The sequence below is a fragment of the Arachis stenosperma genome, chromosome 4 (assembly GCF_014773155.1).
Source record: "Arachis stenosperma cultivar V10309 chromosome 4, arast.V10309.gnm1.PFL2, whole genome shotgun sequence".
Taxonomy (NCBI): Eukaryota; Viridiplantae; Streptophyta; class Magnoliopsida; order Fabales; family Fabaceae; genus Arachis; species Arachis stenosperma.
Window position 1 is genome coordinate 61,292,544 of NC_080380.1, and position 6,852 is coordinate 61,299,395.

At 37.0% G+C, this 6,852-nt stretch overlaps 1 long non-coding RNA gene across 1 annotated transcript; it reads left to right on the forward strand.

Annotated features, from left to right (window-relative positions):
* The first annotated feature begins 2,204 nt into the window (after positions 1-2,204).
* Positions 2,205-2,574, forward strand: LOC130973902 (uncharacterized). Its single transcript, XR_009084314.1, has 3 exons — positions 2,205-2,288; positions 2,374-2,430; positions 2,515-2,574. It is a non-coding gene; the product is annotated as an uncharacterized LOC130973902 (long non-coding RNA).
* Positions 2,575-6,852: the final 4,278 nt, after the last annotated feature.

Consider the following 6,852-nt stretch of genomic DNA (forward strand, 5'->3'; position numbering starts at 1 on the left):
CATCTCCAAACGCTTATCTGAAATTCCCACCAATGAATTACATAAGTACCTTTATTTTATTTTATGTTTTATTTATCTTTTAATTATCAAATCCTCGTAACCATTTGAATCCGCCTGACTGAGATTTACAAGATGACCATAGCTTGCTTCAAGCCGTCAATCTCCGTGGGATCGACCCTTACTCACGTAAGGTATTACTTGGACGACCAGTGCACTTGCTGGTTAGTTGTGCGGAGTTGTGAAAAGTGTGATTACAATTTCGTGTACCAGTGGTTGACATATAGAATTCTCTTTAGAAAGCCAAATCATCTTCCTAGGCCCACACAAAGTAACATTCATCAAATCATGGTCCCTATGCCTTTAAAGCTTGACCTCAATGAGCCTAATTCCAAACCACCAACCACTACACAACTCCCTCTTACTTGTAGTTCTACAAAGAGCTCTAAGTTGCCCAACCGTTTCAATCAGACCATATTCAAGTGAGAAAGTGAAGCTTAAGGGTAAGAATTTTACCCACTTGAATGATGTGTTGGATGGTGATTTAGGAACGAAAACCTCCCCACACTTAGACAATGCGAGGTCCACTCCCTTATGCTCTTCTTTGGTGTTTTCCACCTCTTAACAACTCCTTTCAATTTCGTCTTGCTTGTTGACTTCTTCTAATTCCTCCTCATTATCAATCAAGTCAAACTTGGGAGGTTGTGTGAAATCTACTTCAACGTCAACTTCACATTCATTGGAAGAGTCTTCAATGAGGTCATCAATGTTCCTTGGTATAGAGTTGTCTTCAATAGCTTTAACTTCAAATTCCATGGGAGAGGATTCCATTATAGATAAGAATTCGTTGATTACCCTCTTTAAAGTCTCCAACTATGATATGCTTTGGAGGTTGTACACCCTTCTCAACATCAATATTAAGCTTCTTGGAGAGAGGCTCTTGAGATTCCCATGGTGGTTCCGCATCTCCTAAATCCTCAACCACTTCTTCCTCTTCTTCAACAATCATGGCTTCTTCCAATTCTTCCAATACAAAACCTAACTCCTCACTCTCCACCAGAGCTTCTAATCTCTCCTTCATGCTTTGCTCTTCTTTTGATTTCTCACATGTGGTCACAGAGATACCTTGAATGTTCAAGCATTGATAGGCTAAAGTGTGCACTACCTTAGTCAAGTTAGTCACAAACTCTAGCGTATTCCTTTGCATATCCGCTTGTCCTTGAAGTAGCAAAGTAAGAGAATCATCTAATAATAAGGCTTGGGGTGGATAGGAGGGTTCATCATTTTGGAGAAAGGGTTCATAGTGGGAAGGTGGTTCTTCTTGGTGAAAATATGGAGATGGTGTGTATTGAGGTGGTTCTTGGTAGTAATCATGATGGGATTGTGGTGGTTCTAAAGGTTCTTGCTCATAATGGTCACAAGGATGTGGTACGGGTGATTGGTCATATGATGGGTAATGTAACAACCCCGATTTTCGAGTACGCGATATCTTTTCTGAAGACACGGATTTCTCCGGAAGATCAGTAAAGGGAAGACCTATTATATATCATCAAGCATCTTAATCCTCATTGTCATTATGTCATCTTTAAGCTAGAACCTTTTCCGAGTCAAGCTCGATAACGCAGTCACGAAGAACATAGTTTTTGAACCGTATCGGTTAGGAGTTTTGATCCGGTTTTTCGTAAATAGTCTCAGTTTGACAAACCGGACTCGATTCATGAGAGAAGAGAGATAATAGGGTAATATCATCATTATATGAGTATTAGAAGCTTCTTGAAAGATATTATAAGGTTACCTGGTCTGTTTTAGTTAAAAACAGGAAATCGGTTTAACCGGGTTCACGGTTTACTGGTGCAGCTTAGCACCAGCACTCTCTGATGACTTTAGCAATGCTAAGGCCTCATCATACATGTTTTATTCTCATAATAAATATGTTACTAGTGTCATTTATGCTAGTAGCTCAGAAAATAATTTTTAGAGATGTTTTTACAAGTGTTCCGATACATCTAGTTTTAGTAGTTATACACCTGAGATATTTTAATATTATTTTAATCCACCTCCAAGCCAACCAATCATAACTCACCTTACACCCCCAAGACTTCCAAGGCTGTCTCATTTCATCATTTTGGCCGAAAATAACAAGAGAGAAAAGAGAGAAACTTTCATGAACACTTAATCTTCAAAGCTTGATTTCTTCTGAACCAAAACTCAAATCAAAACTCCGATTTCACCAAAATGATCCTCTCTTCTTCCTCTACATAACCATGTGACTTATCAAGGCTGGAAATAAGGTGAGATGGCTGTTCCTTTCCCCTTTCAATTCGGTTTTCAAGGAAAACCATGCAAAACATGTGTTTTCTTGATGTTCTTCCTTAGGAATCATGCTTAACTTGACTTGAGGGCCAAGAAACGTGACTTTCCAGAAAGTATAAGGTTAGAAATCACTTCCTAACATGCTGAGTGAGATTTGGTTAGTTGAGGATTTTTGGATTCAAAGTTGTTCTTGATGTGATTTAGGAAGAAAAAGTGCTTAAGGACCACCTGAAAGAGTAACCGGATTTGAGGCAGCAAATCAAGGTAGCGTGTCACGAAATTAATCTTGATTATTTGTGTTTGAGATGTGTGAATGTTGTATTATTTGGCTGTGATAAAAATTGGTTGCATATATGAATGATTTTTGGTGAAAATTTGGTGAAATTTTGATGAAATTTGATGAAATTCAAGCTATGAATGTGTGTTCTTGTGGCTGCTGGAAAAACGAACCCTAGGCCCTAAATTGAAGTTCAATTTGTGTTGAAATCATGTGGAAAAGATGGGGTTTTAGTGGCTAGGAATTTATTATGAATTTTGGTAAAATTGGTTGCTGAAAAGATTGAAAAACGGGTAAAAACAGAGAAAGAATTTGAAGAATATATGAAGAACATGAAGAACACTTTGAGTGTGGTGAAGAACATTGAAGAACACCTTTTAGATCTTAGAAAGGGCAAGGAAGTAATTATTTTGGTGTTTAAGGGGTTATTTGGTAATTTCTGAAAGTTAGGGTGGTAAAAGTAGAAATATTAAAAGTTATCGGGGTAAAAAGTGAATTTTAAAGGTTAAAGGTTAAAGTAAAGTTAATTTTCGAAAATTAATGATAAAATAATAAATAATAATAAAATATTAAATAATAATATTTAATTAAAAATAATATTTTAATAAAAATAATAAAATAATGCAGAAAAGGCAGTTTTCTGTAAAAGCTTTAGAAAGACAACTTTAAGTGCAGAATCTCATAATTACCTTCATAAAACACTTAGGGAGTGGTAATAACATGTTAGTGAGGAAAAGATAAAGAAAAGATAAAGGTTGAAGAAAAGATAAAAGTCAAAGAAAAAGTCTGTAAAGTTTTAATGATAGAAAAACAGACAGAAATTAGTGAACGAATTAGGGCAACTTAGATAGTACTTGAGTTGCGACTAGGGTTAGGTATTATATGAAAAGTTAAACTGTTTCAGTATAGACTTAATGAACCTATACTTGGGACAGGCTAACTATTCATACCGAAATTTACATAAGCTTCAACTATATATGTTAAGCAGAGAAAATCAGAGCAGAGTAGAGAAACACAGAGAACAGAATAATCAGAGTTGAGGAAAGAGATACAGAAAATAAGAGTAACATATATATAAAGGAAATAGTAATCAGAGAAAAATAAAGAGATACAGAAAACAGAGTAATTAGAGCAGAGTAAAAAGATAAAGAGAAAGTTAAGAAAGGTTTAGGAATATGTGTTAAGGATTCAAAGGGAAAGAGGAAATGAAGATTGATTTGTGGATTTGTTGAGGTTGAAAAAGGATAACGAAAAATGATAAAAGGCGGGAATACCCCACGAACTGTTAATTGTTTAACTACGGGGGACACCCATGAACTGATAATTGGTTGAATTCGGGAAGTACCCACGAACTGAATGATCATTGATCTCGGAGAAACCCATAAATTGTTATTTGTTTTATAAGCGGGAAAAACCCACGGACTGATAATCATTGATTACGGAAAAAACCCATGAATCGTTGTATGTTGATCTCGGGTAAAACCCACGAACTGAAGATCACTATGTTATTGTGTATTGATCTCGGGGAATAACCCACAAACTGAAGATCTTTGTTTTATTGTTGTGAATTGATCTCGGGGACGCCCACGAACTGAGGATCACTGTTTCCCCTTGTGCGTATATTATGGGGTCGGGCTTTGCGCCGACTGCCGGTAGTCACGAAGGAGTGGTATTCTTACCACCGACACATATGCACTAAGGACACAAAGGGAAGCCATATCTGGGACTTGTTCCTAGGTAATGTCGGGATGCAGGGTGTAAATCGACACGTGAGCTCATGGCCTGCATAGGACAGACATGCATCATACTTGGTTGTGCATTTCCTCTGTTATGATTGTTGAGTAAATGTATGCTTTGTTTGTTTGTATTCTATTCTTTGTATTTGTGTTGTATTTTCTTGTATTCTTTTGTTTGTGTCCTGCTTTCTGTTGTCTCTATTTTTTCAATTTATCTATCTTCTGTTTACTGCTCATCTATATTCTGTTATTCATCTGCCTAATAACATAGAATTAATGAACTTAACTAATAACCCCGACCCTACTAAGAACTCCCCAGTTCTTACCCCTTCTCTCTCCCTTCCCCCTTCAGATGGAAGCATAAGTACCCTTTCGTAGTTCGCTGATGACTGCTCGTAAAGAGGATTCTGCTCTAGGTAATCTTCTGAGTCTAGGGTGAATTCCGTTCTCTGTTCATATGTATATACGGTGAGGCCAGCCAACGTCTGCACCCCGCTTATCTACAAACTTTAGCCTAACTCCTTCGTACGATGTTGCTGTTATGTGGCCACTCGATGAAGTACTTGAGAGATGCTCTTTGATGTCATATGATCGTGCAGAGGAGTAGTATACGACCTTCCACTTTTTGATGACGTTCCACCTGACTTGAGTTTAGAAGACCTAGAACATATCTTCCCTCGCTTTAGTAGGTTAGAGGGACTAGGTGAGTATAGAGTCTAGGCTAGCCTAGGCATCAGCTTAGGGACTTCTTGAATAGGTCAGGGCCTGGGATGTTGTATATATATATATATATATATATATATATGTATATAGATATTATTTAGCTATATCTAGGGGTGTTCTAACTAAAGATCTTTACTCTAATAAAGGCTGGATCACAGAATGTTAACAAATGCTTGAGATGTATTTATGTGTGGTTGTTTATAACTGTTTTATCTATTATTATCTGTGAATTGATTATGAATGATTCTGTTTAATAATCCAAATGTTTTTTTAAAAAAAAAAGTACCTCGCAAAATAACTACGCTTTTAACAACGAATCAGGCTCATATAGTAAATAATAGATAATAATTAGGAAGACAAGTTGGTAGCGCTCAGTTTCTAGTATGATCATGACTTACCAGAAATTGGGTCGTTACAGGTAAGGGTCATAGGGAGGTTGTTGGTAGAAAGGGGCTTGTGAGTATGGTTGAGGATCATGTTGAGGATAAGGTTCATAGGCATATGATGGTGGTTGTTGATAGTCACAAGAAGATTCACCATAGATATTGAATTGACATGTATTAGGGGGGAAATTATACCTGTGAGTATTCGGAGGTTGTTGCCAAGAGGAGTGATCAATTCCTTGAGGCTCCTCCCATCTTTGATGGTTCCATCCTTGATACATGTTGTCATTTAGGTCCACATTTCCTACAACACACTTTGAATCAAACTCACAGCGAAAAGGGTGAGAATTTGATGAGCGGATAATTTATACGCTTTTTGGCATTGTTTTTAGGTAGTTTTTAGTAGAATCTAGCTACTTTTTAGTATATTTTTATTAGTTTTTAAGCAAAATTCACATTTCTAGACTTTACTATGAGTTTGTGTGTTTTTCTATGATTTCAGGTATTTACTGGCTGAAATTGAGGGACTTGAGCAAAAATCTGATTCAGAAGCTGAAAAAGAACTGCAGATGTTGTTGGATTCTGACCTCCCTACACTCAAAATAAATTTTCTGGGGCTACAGAAGCCCAATTGAAGCCCTCTCAATTGAGTTAAAAATTAGACATCCTGGGCTTTCCAGCAATGTATAATAGTCCATAGTTTTCCCGAGTTTTGACGACGTAAACTGGCGTTCAAATGCCAATTTCTTGCCCAATTCTGGCATTAAACGCCAGAAACAGGATAAAAGCTGAAGTTAAACGCCCAAATTGGCATAAAAGCTGGCGTTTAACTCCAAGAAAAGTCTCTACACACGAAAACTTCAATGCTCAACCCAAGCACACACCAAGCGGGCCCGGAAGTGGATTTCTGCATCATTTACTTATTTCTGTAATCCTAGTAACTAGTTTAGTATAAATAGGACTTTTTACTATTGTACTCACAATCTTGGGAGATCTTTGGAAATCTTTGGACGTTTAGTCCTTAGACCTAGGTCTTGGTTATTCTGGTTCTCTCTCTGGGGCCGAAACCAATGAACACTATTATCACTTATGTATTTCCAATGGTGGAGTTTCTACACCTCATAGATTAAGGTGTGGAGCTCTGCTGTTCCTCGAGTATTAATGCAAAGTACTATTGTTCTTCTATTCAATTCAAACTTATTCTTATTCCAAGATATTCATTCACACACAAGAACATGATGAATGTGATGATCAAGTAACACTCATCACCATTCTCACTTATGAATGCGTGCCTGACAAACACTTCTGTTCTACATGAAAACAAGCTTGAATGCATATCTTTTCGGTCTCTAATCAACGATTCACATCATTTCCTCTCTGACAATGGGGTATCTGAATCTGAGATTAGAACCTTTGTGGTATA